The sequence below is a fragment of the Patagioenas fasciata genome, unplaced genomic scaffold, assembly GCF_037038585.1.
Source record: "Patagioenas fasciata isolate bPatFas1 unplaced genomic scaffold, bPatFas1.hap1 Unplaced_5, whole genome shotgun sequence".
NCBI lineage: Eukaryota > Metazoa > Chordata > Aves > Columbiformes > Columbidae > Patagioenas > Patagioenas fasciata.
The window spans coordinates 1463475-1486261 of NW_027288767.1; positions in this window are offsets into that span (position 1 = coordinate 1463475).

The following is a 22787-nucleotide window of genomic DNA, read 5'->3' on the forward strand; positions in this document are numbered from 1 at the left end:
GAAAATGGTGCCCAGCCGACGGTCCATGTCTTCTACTTTCTGCTGGAAACCAAAGGCATCCTGCTCAAAGTCCTGCACAAAGGCAAAACACAAGCTGTGAGGCTGCAAGACGGCACTAGGAAGGTACCTGTAACTCCTCGATCCAGAGATGCCCTCTCTTATTCACCGTGAACTAAGCCACTCCTCTGGCCAATCTTCAGCCATCGCAACGTGGCAAAGTCCTCACGAAGCTTGAGAACATTTCTGTGCTGTCCCATGGCTGAGATGTTGGCCCTTTCTCTGGGAGGGACCCTTTGGTCCTGAGGCCTTTCCACAGCCCACATGGCACTATCTTCAGCCTACAGGCAAGATGGACTATTTCCACACCCTCTCCCCCACCACTTGGCCTGAAGACCACACCATCATCCAGAAAACCCACGGATGCACCTGCTGAGTCCCAAATCCAACCTACTTTCAAGTCAAAACAAGCCTGTGGTTCCATGGTGAGCTGGCTGTGAGTGAGGCAGTTTCAAAACACTCGCACAGGTTGCCCAGAGAGGCTGTGGAGTCTCCACACTTGGACATAGGTAATCTTGGAGATATTTCACCTGACCAGTCACAGTCCTGCTCTAGCTGAGCCTGCTTTGAGCAGGGAAGGTGGACTGGGTGATCTCCAGAGGTCCTTTTCAAACTCAACAGTACTGGGTTTCTGTAATTTCCATCATCTTCTTGCACTGCTTTTCTTGCTTCAATTGTAATAAATCCTTTGAACTTCAAGAGTAACATCTATATTTGTTTTCCTACACGTAAAAGAGTCCAAATCAAAGACTGAACTTGACAGTCCGTGACAGTCCTTCTGTTCTAGCTTGGACAAAACCACTAAAAATGAGGTCATGTGTCTCTTTTCCAAAGGACAAAGTGCAAGGAAATAGCTTTTACTATTGCTACTGCTGAGCTCCAGCAGATCCAGATGCCATGTTTTAGCTAAAAAAAACGGCTCCAGCAGTGGCAGAGGGTGCAAAACTAGAGCACTGAAAGAACAAACATGACTCAGAGTCACACAAATGGCCATGGGGTCACCAAACCCAAGCCACCTCCTGCAGAGCCACTGTCACCTCTCCTCTGTGCCTGCCCTGCTGAAGGAGGGGTGCTATGGAGCAAGCAGCTTTCCAGCAAGAAACACTGGGGACGTGCCACCCCCTGCAGAGATGTACTGGGAGCTGCAGGAAGCAAAGCACGAGCCACCCACCCCCACACCAGGCAGGTCCCAGAGGGCTGGGAATATTCCTTTAATTAAAGCACTACTGATAATAAAATAGAGCATCCTTGAATTCTGAGAGCCCCAGATGCCATGTGTTCATCTAGGCAGGAGCGAACACATCCCAGAGATGATCTGAGTTGGCCCTCATCAGGCAAACTACCTTGTTTTTCCAAAACTAAGACAGAGTCTTATATTAATTTTTGCTGCAAAAGATGCTTACTTTTTTACATGTATAGCTGCCTGGACCCTATTTAAATTGACTTTTTTATGAACTGTAACTAGGGCTAATTTTTTGAATAGGGTTCATATTTCAAGCATCCTGAAAAATCATGCTATAGCTTGTTTTTGGGGTAGGTCTTATTTTTGGGGAAACATGGTAAATACCAAGAGCAGGAAAGCAAAGAGGTGTGGGTGTTGGTATAGCTCTTATACCTCAGCAAGCACCATGTACAGCAAAAGCTTGTGCATAACTCATGGAAATCCCAGTTTCCCAGCTGCACTGATCTAAGGTGCTGATCTAGCAAGATATGTTAGATATAGACGTGCAAGAAGTCCCAAATCTCTGCAGGAAAGGCCAGCGGCTCCCTGTTCCCTCCAGTACCAGATCAGATCATAATGAAAGGAGGAAAGAGCTGGGAAGAAGATAGCAGGAAACTGCTGCTTTGGAAACATGCACATGTTCCTGATGTTCCCGCAAACTGGTCCCACCTACCGTGTTGGTCAGGTCAAGACAGTCATAGGTTCGCTCTGAAAACACCTTGTATGCCTCCTGGAATTCCTCATACATGTCCAGGACCTGCTGGCCCAGGGTCTTCCCTTTAATCCCACTGAATTCAATTTTCTCCAGCTTCATCAAGTCCAAGGAAGTTGCCAGGAGATCCTTCAAAGTCAACGGAGGGAGACACAGGTCATGATGTTGACAAAAGAAGATGACAACAGTTGTCACGACAGAGTTGCACTTGCTGAGGGACCTTCCCAAGCACAGCGCTGGTGCTCAGGCTGGGTGGCAGGGATGGGAAGGGGGGAGCCTGATCTGCCTGTCCTGAGCATCAGTGGCTGCTCATAACACGTCCCTGCCCAGTGAGACCTGCTGCAGCCACTAGAAATACCATGACAACTGTAAAATCGCTTTTAAGTGTATTTAAAGGACAGATCCAAAGCAGGATATGAGACTCTTATATGTCATCCAGCATAGCTAAGAATCCCAATTTTATAGGTATTAACCAAGGACAGATTTCTAATGTTTACAGGTACCCAAACTGTCCAAAGCTCCTGCGCAGTCAAACCTCCACGTGTCCAAGTGGGTGTTGCAGCACCTGCCCCGCTGGCCCTCTCTGCTGAGGTGGCACACGGGTCCTTCCCTTCCCTTCCCATCCTCTGCAGCCTGGCAGTGTCACCTCTTGGGAAAATGTCCCGCTCCCCCAGTGGTGGTGGCAGCACTGGGCAGCTCTGCTGCCATCCCACCTCATCTGTCTCCCTAGGTAGGGCCAAGTAAGGGCTGGTTGAACATCCATTGTCTCAGAGGACCAGGAGAAATGTGCACAGGAATGTACTGGTGGCCACTCTCTGCTTGCACTTGTCCTGGGGCCACCCGAGCAGGGCAGCAGGTTTTACCACAGACACGTAATATGAAACAGTGCAACGAACCAAAGGAAAGGGATCCTTCCCTCTTCACGTGCTCATGGGCTACCCATGCACCAGTGTAACTGCAGCTTTTATGAAAATTCGAAAACAAATGCACATATGCATTCATATTCACTTCGACACACCAGCACATCCGCTTGAACAAATACCTAGTAAGGCAAAAAAATAATGTGGAAATACCAGTTGTCCCTTGCTTTGTCTTGCAAGGTTGCTTGAAATGAAGTGATGAGGGGAAATTGAGACGGAGAGAGATGCAGCAGTTTTCCTCATTAACAGGCTGGTGTGCACTATGCTTTTAATTATTGTTTTACAGCTCACTCCGCAGGCTCTCCCTCTGACTCCAGATACTGCAGCTTCTACTGTCCCTGGAGTGTGGGACAGCCACGGAAGGAGGAAACAGACACTGGTCAAAACGCACAGTGCCCCAGCTCAAAACCTCCCCACTGGCTTTTGTCTGCAGCCCATATCCACAGTGTGCCCATGGCATCCATGGAATCCCAGCAGTCAGTGCCCCAGAGCCTTTACAGGGTCCCAGTAAACCTGTCACCAACACTGTCCTCATGATAACCTGCAGTTATTCCTGTGTCTATTTATATTCCTCTCTACACTGACCAGCATAATTTGGTTTATTTCACATCAAACCCTACTGGAAACCATCATTATGAATACTTTTAAAATAGGCACCAGTCATGACAGTTTTCAACATAGTTAATTAAGGAACACATAAAAGTATATGGCACATTTAAAGCAGTAAAACTGCAAACACCAGCAACCTGTACACTGGCCATCCAACCCTACACACTGAGAACGCAGCAACAATCAACAAAGAAATTCATTTGGGATGTGTGTGGAGAGCAGATGAATGTGTGTGGTTAGCCACGTGAGAGATAACAGGTACATGCAAGGTCTGTACAAGAGGTACATACAGTATCTGTATAAGAGGTATATACAGTGTCTGTATAACAGGTACATATGGTGTCTGTATGTCTGTGGTCTCCAGACACAGCCATGTGGTAAGGAGAGCATAGGGAGCTCCCACATTCACACTCAGACCTGCTCTCTGCAGAACATCTCCTGTGGCTCAAGGAGCCCTTGGCCACACTGGGAGCTCAGGGATGACACCCCAATGTCCCTGCCTCAGGTGACAGATCTGGCAAACAGGGACACCCCTGAGCCACAGCACCCCAGTTTGATGGACTATGAGGATGCGAAGGGACAACCTGGTGAGGAACGTGTCCCTGCTCCTCCCCAGGCCCACGTGGCACAGCCAAGGGGATCCTGCCATCTGGCCTCTCCAAGACAGGCAGGACCCAGCTCTAGGGTGTCGTAGAATCATAGAACCATTTCAGTTGGAAGAGACCCTTAAGATCATTGAGTCCAACCATAACCTAAATCTGTCTCTGATGGCACCAGGAGACCTGGGAGATTACATTGCTTTATTTACAGCTGTGCAAACCACACCTCCAGTAATCCTCCTTTTCTTGCCCCAACAGGAGCAAGGAGTCCAACGGGACTCCTGAGAGCAAAAAACACACCTATCAACCTGACCAGCTTACATATGCACTGAGCAGGACATAGTAAAACACAGTCTTAGACTCGCTGTAACAGGAGACCTAACAGCAAAAGAGTGGCCCCATTCCCTGGTATCAGGTGAAGCTATAGAAAGGAAAGATGCCAGCAAGTGATCTCCTGGCTACAGAGTTCTCCTGACGGTTTGCAATGTTTTTCAAGACCAGAGTCTCACCTCCACCATCTCCAGTCTCTTCAGGAAGGTGTCCAGCCTCGCAAACACCATCGTGGAGCTGAAGTCCCACTCCCTCACTTCTTGGCCTGGTTCATAATACATGTGCAGTTTTTCCCTTCTCTCCTCAAATGCCTCTTTGAACATGTTCAGGATACCGAGCACCATTCGCACCTTGCCCAGGCTCTCCTCCATGTCCCCTTTCAGAAGGTCTTCTGGAGACAGGTACACCAGGGCCTGGAAGAGCAAAATCACACCTGAGAGGTCACTTCTGCCATCATGGAAAACAAGGACTTCTTGTGTTGAACACATTTGAACCTGTTTATTAAGTTAAATGTTGCCTAAAGAATCACTTTTCCAGGGAAGGACAATAGGAAGAAGGGGAGAGGGGACACAGGGGACTGCAAACACAGGCATCACAGCCACAGACCTGCTCAATGAGAAGGTTGCAGATCTCCTGGAGCAGCACCACTATCCGCACGGGCATGCTGTAGTGCTTGGAGGTGACCCAGATCAAACACACCACGTGGAGCAGGGGGAGCAGGAAAGGCTTCACCTCGCTGAACTCAACCCTCTCTACGTCTTCCAAGCGGCGCTTGAGGGCTGTCAGGTGCAGGTGAACGTCCTGAGCTTCAGTCAAAGCTGTGTTGAGAGACGTGAGAAGCGGTAAGAACCACCCAGCTGCGGTGTGCTGGGTTCCCAGCTAGGTGCTGGCCTCACCACATGGAAAAGTGCCTGGGAAAAGAAACTGTCCTGACAAGCACTGAGCACCCTCAGCCACCTGTGTGCTGCAGGTCACTCACTCGTGAACATCACTCACCTGCGGCAGTAACCAGAACAGAAATAAGCTGATGTGATGGCAGGGGACAGGGAGCTGGGACAGGGCTTCGTGGAGAGCCTGAGTCCACAACTGCTAAAAAGTCACACGGAATTTGCCCAACAGCACCAAAAATACAGTGCTGCCATGGCTGTGAGCCATGGCCTTGCTGTACAGCACGACAGGCTGTACAGCCTTGGCCTGAGCCCTTTTTAGCTCGGTTTTGGCTCAAGCAACTCCTTGTCCAGTGGGCAGATGACGACGGCCCCACTAGTCCTGACTGTAATAGAAAACCTGTCAACAGTAAAGCAACTGATGTCTGACTCGTCGAAAGCTTTAGCTTAGCTCTGTACAGCTGTGTGGTTTTACCCTGAAGAATTACCCCAGAGCGCAAGCATTAATAAAACCAGATCGTTGTGCAATTAAACCTGTGGACCAACAAGAAGTGACAGAAGTGCTTGAATGCATGCAAAAATAACCCCTAAGGCCCAAGACCAAGGAAGAAGAGACTCCCACTATCAGCATCACCCTCCCAGCAAATCCACCAACAGCAGCCACACCAGTACAATGCCAGGGAAAGGGGCAGAGACTTAAAAGCAGGTGCACACAAATCTGAACTGCGCTGTAATGGAAATTAACAATTATAGTCCAAATTATCCAATTAGGGTTAGTATCGCTGTAGCCGGATTAAAACCAAATATTTGTTGTATTTTGATTAAACCCTGAAAGTATTAATTAGTTTAACAATGAACCCTTGGCTCCTTATATAAGGGGTGTTTCTCCAGCCCATTTAAACTGCACAATGCAGAGTGTGACACAGATCCTTAAGAGATTCAATGTTTGCACGTGAAGTGGTGAAGAACAGTGTTTTCTGCCAGCACGTGCACAGCTAACACAGTCTAGATGGTTTCATTGTGCCAGAGAGCAGCTGGGTTGGACATGGATGTCCAGCTGTGTTGGCCTGCAGGGACAGACCAGCAGGACTACACTGTTTTTCACTACAGACAGGGATTTGCAATATTTCCTTGGGCTGCGCTCAACTCCCCTAAGCAAAGCAAAGCAAGGAAATTCGGGCTGCAGTGGCCAAAGCCTGAGAAGCAGCGCTCTAACAAAGCAGTCTTAGGTACAAGATCTGTCCTCTTAGTCTGAACTCCCATTCCTGCATAATAACACCAGAGGAGCTGGTGGAAGTTGAGGTGAGTCCTGTTAGAGTAATGCAAACACTTTATTACAGCAGAATAAATTCCCAAACCCATTCACCCTGAACTTTGGCAAGAGTCTGGCTCAACAGACCAGCGATGGAGCTTGTCCCAGCCTGGAAACAAAAGCCTAGACTCAAGCACAAGCAGCCCAGTCTCAATTCACAAACTAGAAAGATTTGGCTTGAAATCAGTCACACCAGGCCATGAAGAAAGGCCAGAAGCCAGCACTGTGGTAAAGTTGCCCCAGCATCTCACCTGCCTCAACATCCATTAGCATGGTTTTGAAGGCTGGGATGTAGCTGCTCTCAACTCTCTCCAGCAGCTCCATCATGTTCCTGACCTTCCTCGTTGTCAGCTGGTTGTAAATGCATTCCAGGTCATCACACCTACAGCAACCGAGACACAGAATCACAGAATCAGTTGGTTGGAAGAGACCCTCAAGATCATCGAGTCCAACCATAACCTAACCCCTGGCACTGCCCCGTGTCCCTGAGAATGTCATCTCTGTGACTGTTCAACCCCTCCAGGAATGGTGACTCCACCACCGCCCTGGGCAGCCTGTTCCAATGCTTCACAACCCCTTCTGGGAAGAAATGTTTCCTAATATCCAACCTCAGCCTCCCCTGGCGCAACTTGAGGCCGTTTCCTCTGCTCCTGGCGCTTGTTCCTGGGGAGCAGAGCCCGACCCCCCCTGGCTCCAAGCTCCTTTCAGGCAGTGCAGAGATCAGAAGGTCTCCCCTCAGCTCCTGTTCTCCAGCTGAACCCCCCAGGTCCCTCAGCCACTCCCATCACACTTGTGCTCCAGCCCCTCACCAGCTCTATTCCCTTCTCTCAACTCACTCCACTACCTCAAGGTCTTTCTTGGCCTGAGGGGCCCAAAACTGATTTGAGGTTTGGCTTCCCCAGCGCTGAGTACAGTGGGACAGTCATTGCCCTGGGCCTGCTGGCCACACTGTTCTTGATGCACACCAGGATGCTGGTGGCCATGTTACCCACCTACACTGGGCCATCAGCTGTCCCCCAACATCATCTGTTTCCCCTGGGCCTGATTCAGGGCTTCCTCCAGCTACACATGGACTGTGGAAATGGGAGAAAGCTGCATGAGGCACAGACAAACCCTACAGGACAGAAAGTGCTGAGTTCAGCATGACAGCAGCTCTGCTACTGACAGAACATCGCTGAAAAAAAGCCATCGTGTTTCTGCAGGCATTAGCAACAGCTCTCCAGCCAGCAGGGCTTTGCCCCGAGTCAGCCTGAACCAGTACAGCACAAAGGTTTTCAAAGGGCAGGAGGAAATACCACTCCCAGGCTCCTGAGCATCTAAAGCCCCTCTGGCCCTGACAGATGAACAGCAGCCAGCTGAGATGCACCATTTCCAGACAGCCCCCAGCAGGTGTCCATCAGCAATTACTCCTGTGGATGGCTCCTAGTGAACAGTGACGAAAGAGTGCCCAGAGCGGGTGTGGAGTCTCCTTCTCTGAGACATTCGAACCCGCGTGGACCCACCTGTGTGATCTGCTCTGTGACCCTGCGTGAGCAGGGCTTGGACTGGGGCATCTGCAGAGGTCCCTTCAGCCCAACCAGCCTGGGATCCTGTAAAGGGCATTTCTGAAAAAAGTCCCTTGAGGTGTAGCCCCTGTGGTGGGGCTAAGTTAAAACACAGCCAGCTGCCCAGTGACCTCCCAGGCACTTTGCAGATCATGATGATTTTCTGTGCGGGAGCAATTTTCCTTAGTTGAAGCCTACATGAACCCCAAGTGGCCTGTTCTTCTCAACTCATGGAATTAGCAGCTCCACCACCAGCACTCTCCCTCTACACAAAACCAGCACCACAGGGCACCATGCACTGGCCAGGCTGCTCTGGGTACCTGTTCTTCCAGAACTCCAGCTCCACCTTCGGGTTCGGATTGCTGCCTTGCAGGAGAGGCTCTGAAGACTCTTTCTTCAGTGCCTCCTGGATCTGGTGGCTCCAGTCTATGATGGCCGACTCCATGGCATACACCAGAGATTTATCTATCCGTTCCATGCTGTAGTAAACAGAGTACGTGATTAACTTTGTTGATGTGCATTGCTCAGTTGGATCTACTTCCAATGGCCGTGTGGGCAGCTGGATTTTACAGGGTTTCACATTTCAAAACCACAAAACAATCAAACCCCATAAGATTTTGTCACTGGTTTAATATAGGAATTACACTCTGGAGAAAATGGCTGAACGTCTGCAGCAGTGTGGGCAACAACACTGTTCATAAAGTGAATGGTGGAAATGAAGAGCCAGTCGCCACCTCTCTGCACAGCCAGTCATTGTCACATCAGATCCATTCAGGTTCAGGATCTGACCTGGAGACTCACACATCCAGCAAGATTCTCTCTCCCCATACCATTCTCCCTCAAAATATTCTACATCCCTGCAGTCATTAACTCACTTAATTCAGCAAGAAACACCACCAAGTGGGCTGGGAAGCTGAGGACAGGTCACCCCACTGCCTTGGAAGCAGTAACTTCTCACAAAATCCCACCCGCACCACGTCCTGTCTGAGGAGTGATTCATTCCACTGCACCCACACATCTCCTGGGGTTCCACAGGGGCACGCACGCAGCCCAGACACGATGACAACTTGATGTACAAACGCATCTGCTTCTCTGGACCTTCCAGAACCTGTTATTTTGGGGTGGTACTCACGATTTCTCATTTTCCAGATCAATGTCCTCAATTCCCTCTGAGCCAGCTGGGAGAGGCAGCAAGGTCTTGCCGTCTACTTGGCCAACAACTGTGAAAATGGTACTTTTGAGGTTGTGGACATGACGCACGATGTCTTGTGACACCACTTGTGGCCAGCCCTGATGGTTCTTCTTGTTCGTTAGGATGGGCACGATCACCTACAGCAGGAGTCACGGAAGACCAATGGAGAAAAAAGTGCAGCAGGAGACGGACGGGCCACCAGGCTCTGAGGTCTGTGCTTGGCCAAGCCTGGAGACCCATATTCATTGCTGTCTCAAGCAGTTCCCATGTGAAATAGAGGCAGCTGATGATGAATGGGCATCTCTACAGGCCCACTTTATACAGCAGAACACCCTTTTCCCCAAATCCAAGCAGCCAAGGAGGGTGGAAGCCAGTAGGCAAAGTGAGCAGCCCCATCCCCAGGCTCTCCCAGCCTTTCAAGCCCGCAACTGGAGATGGCCCCATGGGCTGCTGTCCCTTGCCCTCACAACTGTCCCCAGTGCTTGGTCCCCATGTCCCTGCCCATGGGCACAGCCGTCAGGCTGCCCTTTGAGCCTGCCAGGGCTGGGCTGAGCTCAGTGTGCTGCAAGGGAAGGTCTGCTGGTACCCCCTGGGATACACTGGTGGTGAGGGTCCCCCAGGTCCCAGCTGCAGCCCACCAAACAGGAGCTTTGCCTTTATCAGCACTTTTACTGACCCGGCAGCATGGGGTTGTGGGGCTGGTCGGGGTTTGCCCAGATTTGAGCTGCTTTTGGCTTGTTTGAGCTGTGACAGCAACACCGTGTCTGTCACCTATCCTGGCTGGCTCTGCACTGGGACCAGCCTGTGGCAACAGCCTAACAAAGCCAGGTTGTCCCTAGTGACAAACAACAGCCCTTTGTGTTACTGGACTCAGGGTGGGGGTAGGGGAGGGGGGGGAGGTGACTAAAGGCATAAAAATAGCTGCAAATGGACATAAAATTGAAACGGAATAAAGCAGCTCAGCACCTCCATGGTGCTGTCCCAGGATGCTGAAGACTCTTTGGAACTGTGGCTGGCTCTGTAGACCCGAAGAAGACCCGACCAGCCACCTTCGTGCCCAGGGAGCCGTGGGAAGGGGGAGCACAACCCCAGGGAACACACGGGCAGGTGCTGACGAGTTCACCTTCAGCAGTTTTAGCTGCATTATTAGCAAGATGTGTCTCTATTACTTAAAGCATGTGGACTGCTAATGCCAGTGATGTTGTAACCAGGCAAATGATAGCCGTTCATTTTCTTTCTGACTGTTAAAATGATAACTGGACTCAGGATGAAGCCCCAGCCCACAGAGCAGGTGTGTTCCCTTCGGCACCGCAGGAGTGAAGCAACAAGTGGACAAGGTCACCAGCTGTGACCCCTCACCGAATAAAGACAAAGTGTGGGCAGAGGAACACACGACCCCAACCCCAGGAAATTCAAGACCTTTTTCACCTTCACGCAGACCCACCCCATCTGCCTGACCCAGCACCACCGCTGCTTTTGCCTTCAAGCGAAGCTTGAGAGGAAAATAGGATGAAAACCAGGCACAATCTGCTCCCTGCAGAAATACTGCATGTCTGCACAGGGGAGAGCAAAGCCTGCAAACACGCAGCTGGGACGCACAATCCCGGCTCCCAAAGGCATCCAGAAAACAGGATTTAACAGGATCTGCCAAAGTGTTCCTACCCCACCATCTACCCATAGCAGACGGTGCTTGCAATGCTATTGGCCAGCCGTGATGCAAAACCACTGTTTGGGCAGACTTCGCAAGACCACGGGGCTCATCAAAACAAAAGCTCCCCGTATAAATAATGTGTTTTCTCACAAAACCAGGATAACCAGTCTGGCAGCCTGCTCTTGGGAATCCAATCTATCAGTCACCATCTTAATATACCAAACATCATGATCAGAGCTTCTCAAATCCAGCAGCTCCTCTGCTTTCCCATTACAGCCTCATTCCTGAGACTTCTCCAGGTGAGGAGCCATCAGGAATAAACCGAAACAACATTGTCTAGTTCAGGCTAATAACACAGCAAAGCAAAAGCACTCGAACCTCTTGACGATCTCTTTAAGAAAACATCAGCCCACCTGAGATAACCCGACACTGAGCTACAGGAGGCTCCTGAACATCACAAAACACTTTTTCACTATGAGAGTAATCGAGCACTGGCCCAGGTTGCTCAAAGAGGTTGTGAAGTCTCCATCCTTAGAGATAATGAAGAGCTACCTGGACATGGCCCTGGGCAACTGGCTCTGGATGGCCCTGCTTGAGCAGGGGTTTGGAGTAGGTGACCTGCAGATGTCCCCTCCAGCACCTGTGGGTACATCAGTCCCACAAGGACCCCACTGATAGACAGAGCTGATGTGGATCAGCATTCAGGTGGTTTATATGAGTTCTAAAGCCGACCATGGTACTGCAAAGGGCAGAGTTAAGGGTACAAGTGCATCAGCAGAGAAGGGAGGGAGGCCAAGGAGCCTGTCTGTAGGAGGGGACACCTTCCCCGCTGCCATGTGCGAGGGGCACCCGGTACTCATGGGTGCCAGGGCTCCCTCTGCACCTCCGGGGCTGCCCAGGCCTCACAGGATCCCAGCCTGGTTAGGTTGAAGGGATCTCTGCAGATCCCCCAGTCCAAGCCCTGCTCACGCAGGGTCCCAGAGCAGATCACACAGGTGGGTCCAGGCGGGTTTCAATGTCTCAGAGAAGGAGACTCCACACCCGCCCTGGGCAGCCTGGGCCAGGCTCTGCCATCTCCCAGCAAACAAATTTCTCCTCATGTTGAGCCTGCCCCCGTGGCCCCTCATCCTCACCTCCTCCACGAGGGCGGCAAAGTGCCGCAGGGCATCGGCGGGCAGGTCCCCGCAGAGCAGCTCCCCGGGGCCGGCGCCGGGGGCCCGCAGGAAGAACAGCCCCTTGCGGCGGGCGGCGGGGGGCGGCGGGGGCGGCCCCAGCTCCAGCTCCCCGGCCGGGCCCCGCCAGAGCAGCAGCGCCGGCCCCGCCGGCCCCGCCAGGAAGCTCCGCAGCAGCGGCCCCGCCGCCTCCCCGCCTGCCCAGCGCTCCCAGCGCTCCGCCGGCACCCCCAGCCCCCGCGCCGCGCACCGGCACAGCCGCTCGGCGCCGGGCACCGGCTCCACCGCCTGCTCCATCCGGCCGGCACCGGCGGGTGTTTGCGGGGAAGAGCCGCGTTGCCCGGGGGAAGGGACACTGCGAGGAGCCGGGGGCGGGCCGGGGCGGGACACTGCGAGGAGCCGGGGGCGGGCCGGGGCGGGACCCAGCTCGCCTGGGAGACGCAGCTGCCCCGGGCAACCACGGCTATCAACACAAGCTGGGGATGGAGGGCCTGAGAGCAGCCCTGCGAAGGACTTGGGGGTGCTGGGGGATGCTCCCTCTGGGGGGGGTCTGGATACCACTGGATCCACCTGGGCACCCCCAAAGTGGCTTTTTAGCACTTATTTTTCTCCTGAAAAAGCAAACACAGTGGGGCTTTCTCCCACCTGGTTTGGCCTTTAGGAAGGGAAGAGCAGAAGAAGGGGCCTTGGGGACTAGAACCACTACGCAAACATTTGATTAGGGAGACAGGAGCTAGAGATTTGTCTGTCACTGTGGAAGAGGTGACAGCGGTGTGATCTTTGCCTCCAGACTAATCCCAAAAATATGCCCAAGCTAGAAATGGGTCAAATGGGGAAAGGGAATGGGCCTGGACCACAATGGCAAACTGATTGTTCAGAACTCCCAGGAAAAGGGGGGTACCGATATTTGTTGGTATTAACTGATGTTTTTTCAGGTTGGCCAGAAGCGTTCCCTACCAGGACAGCAAAAGCTTAGGAGGTGACTACAACACTGATACACAAAATAATACCAAGGCTTGGAGGCCCAGCTGTTAGATCCTCTGATTGAGGGCCACATTTTACTGACGAGTATGTGAAGTCTTTTGCAGAAAACTTTGAAACCATAATAGGAAGGTCCATTTCAAGACCCCCTGACTGCTACCAATATCAGAGAACAGAATGCCTGGATTCGCCATTCTAGAGTGAAGAAAGCCTGCGAAACACCACGGAGGGTAACCCGGGCGCAACCTGGAAAACTCTGTTTTTCACAGTCACCTTTTGGTCCTTCTGGGGGACCAGCCTGGGTGGTGCTTCCCGCATTGGGAAGAAGAAACCCAAAAGAACAAACAAGTAGAATTTTTGGTAGATATGGGGGCAACACTAATGAAAACCTGGATAGAAGAAACTTCAACCCCATGACGGGAGGGGCCTTTTTCTTGTTTTGTTAACTACAGAACCAGCCGCTGCCCCCACCCTGAAGCACGCAGGCTGTTGTCCCACACTGCCAGCACCACCCCCCTTCTTTTAGCAGGATCATTTTATCTGAGCATGGCAGTGGCCCTAAAGGCACTTGCTTTGATAGAGCTGTCCAATAAGGTGTTGAACAAGTCCTCGCAGACACGCAATGATGTAGCACGCTATAGAAATCAGTGCTTCTGTTACTTCGATTAAAGAAGTAATTTCTCTCAATATTCCAAACCAAGATTCTAACAATCCCATGAGTGGACTATCTACACCTGAATTCTCAGCCAATTCTTCTGCTGAAGCTGTGGTTAGACATATATCACCTTTTTCTGCCAACATCGTATCTGGGACCATGTTATTTTCCCATGCCATTCTACTAGTAGCATCTAATTGCTTGGTGATTCATTTAACTGCTTGTCTAGTATAACTTATAAATAAATGTTATTTATCCCGTCTACATTCTTGTTTGTAGTTACCTACCAAAACAAAAAGGACTCAGAACCCGCAGCTAACTTGACTTCTTGCTTTGTGTTCCTTGGGGACTCCTCTGGGGACCCCAATCTAATTGAAATAAACCCTGTCATCAGAGGAAAGCCCTCAACTCCTTTTTCTGTTGCCCTGATGGATCACAGGGTTCAAATGCCAGGGTAAAAGGAATTTCCAATTGTACGACGTCACAGGTACCTTCCCAGTGGGGGATAAAATGGAATGAAGTGTCATCTTCCCACAGTACCACCAAAGATCCACTCAAGAAGCATTTGAGGACATATGAGGACCAACTTCCCGTGTCTCTGCACACCTACTCATGTTCCTAGGAACTTGGTATCATTCCTGCCGCGTCGTGAGAGACAGGCAGTATGATTTTCAATTATTCCTGAAAATGCCAGGGGAATTTTGATATTTTTCCCTGCAAAGCTGGAAACAGGAGGGAGAGAGTATGACACGACTTATTTCTCCATGCCGTAGAGTCTTGGCATAAGGCTAAGACGCACTCCATCCCCTGTCAATCTTCGCTCCACCCCAGAGGGAAGGGTACCACTTGGGCCACAGGCCTTCCTGCCGCACAGGCATAGCAATTGCTCGTTTAGGCTTTGCACCATAGATTTGATCCATTCTACCCAGGCATTTGTACCTCCATATATTTTGAACCTTCCCAGGGCATCTTTTCTACTAATGTCTATTTGTGATCCATAAACCCCACTTACTGAATCATCTGCTCTCTGCCTTGCAATTAGCAAAGGGTTGCACTGCAGAGACTCACATCCTGGGAGAGACTGTCCTTTAGATAGGGTCATTTTTCTTTGCAACTCTATAACCGTTCATTGCTCACTGTCCATCCCCTAAACTCTGTGCTCCAAATAACACTGTACCAGGAGGGGCAATGAGAGCACAGGCGGCGGCCTTCCCCGGCCCCAACCACCGCCTGCCCGCCCCAGTCCGCCGCAGCGAGCCCGGCCGCCCATCCCCGCCCAGAGTTCCTCCCCACCCCCCGCCCCGGCCTTTCGCCAGCGAGTTCGCCTCCCCCCCGGGAAGCCGGGGCGTCCCTGCCGGCTCCGTGCCCGGGGTGGACGGGGGTGGACGGCGGGGGGGGTGGACGGCGGGGGGGGTGGACGGCGGGGGGGGTGGACGGCGGGGGGGGTGGACGGCGGGGGGGGTGGACGGCGGGGGGGGGGGGCACGCGGGCGTCCCGCGGTTTCTCAGCCCCGCTGTCGGAGGCCTAACCCCCTCACCTGCCCGTGCTGCCGCCTCCCGCGCTTCTTCCTCGGTGGCTCGCTCGCTCGGTCCCTCGGCCCGCTGCCCGCCCCGGCCGCGGGCTGAAGAAGAAACCGACCCCGCCAGCGGCTTTGCCTCCCCCCGGGGAGGCATAGAGACACCGCGTCCCCGTCCCCGTCTCCCCGTCCCGGCCCGCCTGCCTCCCTGCCTACCCGCGCGCGGGGTTCCTCGGCCGATCGGCAAGACGCTCCCGCGCTGGCCTCCCCGCGACCGCCCGCCCGACGGGCTTGACTCCGAGCGACTGACCGTTGGGCACCTGGCGGGGGGCAGGGGGCCGGTTGCCGGGGAGAGCGCGCATGCGCGGCGCGCGCAGTTGCCGACCCCCTCCGGCCCTTCCCGCGGGTGGGCCGGAGGGGGCGGGGGGCAAGGCGAGGGCGGGAGAGACCGCGCTTTGGGGTGCGGGCGGGGAGGGGGGGTGTTTGTGCTCGCCGTGCAGTCTGAGCCGGAACACGAAGTGAAATTATACGGCGGCGGCAGGTGCGGGTGGGGGGCACGACGACACCACCACGACCCCGCCGCCCCTGCCGAAATAAACCCCCACCAAAAAAAAAAAAAACACCGCCACGAAACCCGCATCCCCACGCCACGCGCGAGCCCCGAAACTCCAGACACGGACTCGCCGAGCGTGTGCACGGATCGCGAGGGTCGAAAAGCTCGACTCGTAGAGTCGCGTACACTGTCCCGCAGCGGTCTGGTCCGGTTCGGTTCGGTTCGGTTCAGTTCAGGCCTTTCCCGCCAGTCCGGTGCAGTCCGGTTCAGTTCAGTCCTTTCCCGCTGGTCCGGTGCGGTCCGGTCCGGTTCAGTCCTTGCCCGCCGGTCCCGCTTACTTAGAGTAAGCCTAAAATGCACAGATCTCTCCATAAGGATGGGTTTTATACTCTACTTCCACAATCTGCTGGCAGTACAAAAGAATAAGCGGCAGATCTACTTAGGCTGAGTCACGGTGCTTTGCTCCTAAGACCATGCATACCATGGGAATATTTCAGCTGCATGTCCCACCCCAACCCCAGAGAGCAAGAGCTCCAGGAACAGGTGAAGAAACAGGGAAGGACACTGCAGTGCTTCTGAGAAATAAAGCAAGGACAGAAAGGCAGACGGGCATGCTGTGGAACCTTCTCCTTACCCGACTGTGCTGCTGCCACTCATGAAATGACACTGTAGAGCAAGTACTTTTAGCACCTTTTTTGTGTTTCACGTTCCAGGAACCCTTCCCCTGGAGGTCCAGCTGCTGAGGTGGAGACTCAGGACCTGGACCCCATGGCTTCGGGGCAGAGGCTCTGATGGAGAGGAGAGGAGACCAGGGGTTGCACTGGGAAATGTGTCTGCACTGCAGGGGATGTGAGAGAGGTTCCTAAATCCCATCTCCAGCATTTCTGGTAGCAGTTAACTCTTCCTGCCCATGTCTGTGCTCCTGCAGCTGTGTCTCTGTCCCTGGGTCTGCTCCCTGTCCGTGTCACAGACCCCGTCCCACCCGCTGTGTGCTCAGCTCTGTCCTGCTCACACCGCCTGGCACTGCCCAGGTGTTGCTTTATCCGTGCGAGCCACGGAACCTGACACACCAATATGATGTTCACAGAGTTCGCTTTATTGTCGGACCGGGCTGGCTTTATAGCAAAGCTGCCCTGTCCACGCGCCTTACAACAACGTGATTGGTTGTAACTCGTGCTATACAATAACATGCTAGGCTGCATGTGCTGTCCACGCGCTCTGCACGCATGTGTCCGGCGATTGCTCACTCATTATTACCTTCTAATGGTGCTCCTTTAGTCTCTTTTGTCTCTGGCTTCACCTCTCAGCCAGGCTGGCGACAACCCCATCCCCCTGGGGCGGGGGGGGCTCTGCCACTACATCTCCCCCTCTTTTATTTAATATTAACAATACGCCATATCATGCTTTAAATACAGTGTGAAATACAGGGTAAGAACATTAAGGCTGATACAATTACAATTAACAAGAACAAACCTGTTTTCAATATTCCTTTTAACCAAACAAGGCATTCACCCCAAAAAACCCAGTATCTTCTGTTATTTTCTTGTTCTGCAAATCTTCTATCTTTTTAACTTTTAAGTTCAAACAACACATACAATCAAACTCTTCATAACTGTGAACATGTCCAATAACAAAAAATTAATTGCTGCTCTGTTTTACAAAGTGGTATTCTCAACATTGGCTACATTCATTGCTTAAAGCGATAACATGTCTGAGGTTAAGGGTTGTCATCACTGCAACCGGTTTCTTCTCTGTTAGCTAGCCAAGGTCTCACCCACTTTGCTGGGATCCATGAATTTTTGTGGTTACCTGTAGAAACACAAGCATATCCCCTTCCCCAGGTTATTAGTGACATAGGACCTTCCCATTGTTGTGTTGTCGGATTAAACACACTAACCTTAGGCACATTTTCGGAAAAATCTTTGACATTTTTGATTTGGTGCATAACAACCGGTTCCATTTCAGTTTCACTTTTAGGATTAAGCCAGTTCAGCACATACAATGCCTTCATCAATACCTCTTCTGGGCTCACACCAATTCCCCCTTGTTTTTTCAAAACAGACAAGAGATTTTTAATGCACGGTGTGCACGCTCAATAATTGCTTGGCCAGTAGAATTATAAGGGATTCCAAACAGGTGTTGTACCTTCCACTGGGTGAGGAAGGCTGCAAGTCTGTCAGAGCGGTATGCAGGACCATTATCTGTTTTGATTTGTGTAGGGACACCCATGACAGCAAAAGCTTGTAGTAAATGACGTTTTACTGCCTTTGCATTTGCTGAGGTCAAGGCTGTAGCCCACAGCAGTCCTGAACAGGTATCTATGGAGACATGAATGTACTTTTGTCTGCCAAATGGTGCAAATTCAGTAATATCAGTTTGCCATAACTGACCTGGCTGCAAGCCCCGAGGATTTACTCCCTTTTGTTGGAGAGGGACTATGCGGGCACAATCAGGACAAGCTGCGATAATGGCTCGAGCTTGTTCCTTTGTAATTGTAAACTGCTTTCGGAGTGCTGCTGAGGATTGATGAAAGAATTCGTGAGCTTGTCTGGCTTGTTCAAAAGGGGATATATCTGCTACTGCCACAAGTTTGTCTATGGTGCTGTTTCCCTCTACTAGACCACCTGGGATGTTAGTATGGCTTTTTATATGCATGATAAATACTGGTGCTGTCCTATAATCTAATACGTTCCACAAATCTAACAATGCTTCAAACAATAAGGAATTGGAAACTCGCTGCAAAAGTGCTCTATGTATTCTTTGTACAATTCCCACAACATAAAGAGAATCTGTTACCAGATTAACTGGAGAGTTATGCCATTTTTGCAATGCTGCTGTCACCGCTCGCAATTCTAAAATTTGAACCGATCCTTCAGCTATGACAATCTGTGAATGCCACTGACCATTCTCAAACCATACAAAGCCTCCTTTGCATGAGCGACTACTCGCATCTGTGAAAATGGTTATAGCATCTAGTGGATGCTCACTAACAATTGACATAGGCTCTAAGGGGAGGTTGGTCTTAAATATAGGATGTGGTGGATAATGATTGTCCACCTGCACCGGAATCCGGGCAAGAGCTGAGGCAAGATCGTCATGTTTGAGAAGGATCTGTTCAAACAAATTGAGGGAAATAGGGATCACAATTTTAGCAACATATAGTCCAGACAATGTCAGAAATCTGCTTAGTCCTTTCACTATCACTTGGGCAATGGCTTCCCACCTCTGAATGATGGTTTTTTGTTTTTGGCTGTTTAAAAATATCCATTCTAATATTACCAATGGATCCTTTTCTTCCGTGCTCCACTGGGCCAAAAGTCCTGCCACTTCCTTATTGGTATTATAGACATAGAGAGTAACAGGCAATTCTGATCTTACCCGCTGAGCAGTATTCTGTGAAACTTTTCTTGCAATCTGCTCAAGCGCTTTCTGTGCTTCTGGTGTGAGGCACCGTGGTTCTTGGGGGTCTCGTCCCCCACGGAGGAGACTAAACAGCGGTTGCAAATCTGTATTTGTAATACCCACAACATTTCTTATCCACTGTAAGTCCCCTACTAACTTCATTGCATCGTGAAGGGTTGCTATCTTTGCTTTCACAGTAAGCTTCTGAGGTCTAATCATGGCCTGAGTTAGTTCATATCCTAAATATTTCCATGGTGCGGTTTGCTGTACCTTTTCTGGTGCCACAACCAGACCCCATTGACCTAATTGCTTTGTCAACTGAGTTATTATGTCCTTACTAATTTTCTCTTTATTGCACAAAAGGATATCATCCATATAATGATAGATGATCATCTGAGGGTGTTGTTGCCTGAATGATTTTAAAGCCAAATCTACATACCATTGGCAAATAGTAGGAGAATTTTTCATTCCCTGAGGTAGCACTACCCAATGATATCTTTTTGTGGGAGCTTGATGATTAAGCACTGGAACAGTAAAGGCAAATTTTTCACAATCCTCTGGGTGTAAAGGAATCGTGAAAAAACAATCCTTCAGATCAATGACAGTTATATCCCAATCTTTTGGAAGCATGGTTGGGGTAGGAAGACCTGGTTGTAGTGCCCCCATATCTTTCATTACTGCATTAATTGCCCTGAGGTCCTGTAACAAACGCCACTTCCCTGATTTCTTCTGGATAGTAAAAACAGGTGTATTCCACGGGCTGGTGGAAGGGACCAAATGTCCGAGACTGAGTTGCTCTTCAACCAGCTCCTCTAAATGTGCGAGCTTTTCTTTTGGTAATGGCCATTGATCCACCCAGACAGGATCATTTGTTTCCCAACTCAGCTTCATACATGGCCGGGTGTCGCTCGCTGCAATGGCCATTATTAAAAAGGTGACTGCATAACTATTCCCCACTGAGACATCACATCCCTTCCCAATAATGCAATTGTTGTGTTTAGAACATAAGGTCGTACCCATGCCTCTAAGCCCTCGCCCTCCTCCCTTATCTTAACCATATGTGTGCTGATGTGGGTGGGAGTGGCCCCCCCTATCCCCACTACCATGGTATTTACTGCTTCTAAAGGCCAACACAAAGGCCAGTCAGTGCGAGGGATAATCGTCACATCTGCGCCTGAATCTAAAAGCATTCTTTTCCTCTTAATCTCACTGCCAGGCCCAATAATGGAAACTACCCTAGATGGTTTGTCCAAAGTCAGTTTTTCCGTGAAAGCAACCACAGGGGCTCCAGTAGAACCAAAACCTTTCTGACCTCTTTCTGTATTTAAAGCCTTTGGAACACATGCTTTAAAAGGTACCAATTGTGCTATACGGGTCCCCTGTTTAATAGTCACAGGGGGTGTTAAGACTTGCAACATAATACCTATGGGTCCAACATAATCAGAGTCTATTAATCCTGGCAAAACAAACAACCCCTGTCTTGAAGCAGAAGAACGACCTATTAAAAGTGCACTCAATCCATACCCTAGGGGCCCTGTTACTGTAGATGGAACTACATGTACAGACCGGTCTGTTATTGTGACATCTGTTCCCACGGCCAGATCGACGCCTGCGCTTCCTGAGGTTGCTGCCCTGAGCTCGGACAAGCAACCATGGCTGTTCCCCCTCTCGGCTGGTATTGTGGTGTCATCGCGCCCCAGCCCCTGGCGCTGGTCCTCCCGTTTCCCGGCAGCGGTGTCCCATCTTTTTTAAATCTTGATCGACACTCCACTACTCGGTGTCCATACTTATGACACCGACTGCACGTGCCATCAAAGCGCAAATTATTGAGAGGGGCTGGTGACTGACTAGTGCCATTACTAGGTCCCCCTCTCCGAGTATACTGAGGGCAATTTCTTCTAATATGTCCTGTTTGTCCACAAGTAAAACATGCTAGGCCGCGAGAAGAAGGGCTTCGACCTTTCATTGCAGGCTTAAGTGCTGCAGCCAAGGCCGCAGCGTGGGCTTGAGCATGTATTTTTGCTTTTTCTACCTCCTGTTGCATAATTGGTACCCGTGTGCAAGCTTCCACCATCTCTGCTAAAGAAGCACTTTTTCCCAAACCGGCTAGTATCTGTTGGCATTGGGTGTTTGCATTCATCATAGCCAAATCTTTCCCCACAGCAGCTTTTGCCTCTGGAGTCAAGTTAGGACAGGCATCTATAGCTTCTTTCAAACGATCTACAAACTTCATATATGGTTCCCCAGGATCCTGCTTTATTGTAGAATAGGGTGGCACAGGGTTACCTCTATTTGGCAATTCTTTCACTGCTGCCAAGGCAAGCCCTTGCGTTTGCTGCAAAATCCTTGGATGAAGTGCTGCCTGAGTAGCACCATCCGCATATTGCCCACGACCCAGTAACTGGTCCATGCTCGCTAACCGCAACGGATCATCAGCTGGTAAACGAACATTTTCTAATACTGCCAATTCCACTTTCCCCTGCCACTTGTCCAAGAACAGCAAATACCCCGTTGGAGGAAGCAATAACTCCATCAATGCCCTAATATCTGTTTGAGTTAGTACTTGCCCCTTGAAAAATGAATTGATTAGCTGCATCACATGCTTATTATCCATACCATATTGCATAACTGCACTTTGCAATTGCTTAACCGTTTTCCAATCAAAAGGCGATCACTGCCTTTGTCCTCTATTATCTATGTGCACTGGCATTGCTGTAATACTACCAGGTAACATGATCCCTTCAATAGCTGCATCTCTGATTACCCCTTGCCAACGTTGCCCTGCATTATAAGAATGATCTCGAGGAATATCTCTACCCTGATGCACAGGGGCAGCACCCAAATTATCATTATTATCACTGCTATACAATTCCCTTGTGTTTCCCTGTGGATCAGTAAGTCGACGCATATTTGCAAACCGATCTGCTAACCCAGTCTCCAGCCCTTTTCCATATCGCGCTCTCAAATATTCATCTGCTTCTCTTACAGACCACATCCCATCTTCAACACATTGTCTAGCCCATTTTTGTATTCGCTCCCTTTTGATACGGAGCTCCTCCGGAGTGAGGTCTAATTCCACCCCCTCCCTTTCCTGTTTTCCCCGTTTTTCACATTCCCTGCCAATTGCCTCCAGCCCGTCCTTAATTGCATCTGACGCCTTTTTATATGCTATTAACCGCGAAGTTTTACTGTTACCGCCATCTAGTCGTTTCATAGCTTCTAGAACTTCTTGCATCTGGCTCTCCTGCCGTCTCAGTAAGTCCTTCAGGCTCTGCACGTGGCTCTCCTCCTGGCAGTCAGGGCGATTCTGCGGTGCTCCGTCCTGGTGTTCCATCGGCTCCTCCGGCAAGGGCACGTCGGCTGGATTAACTTGTCCTGGCTTGTTGAAACTTGCCGGTTGCTGCCATTCGTTGTCGGAGCCAGGCAATGGCTCAACGGGCGCAGAGGGTAGAATTTGCTCTCCGCCCCAGAAC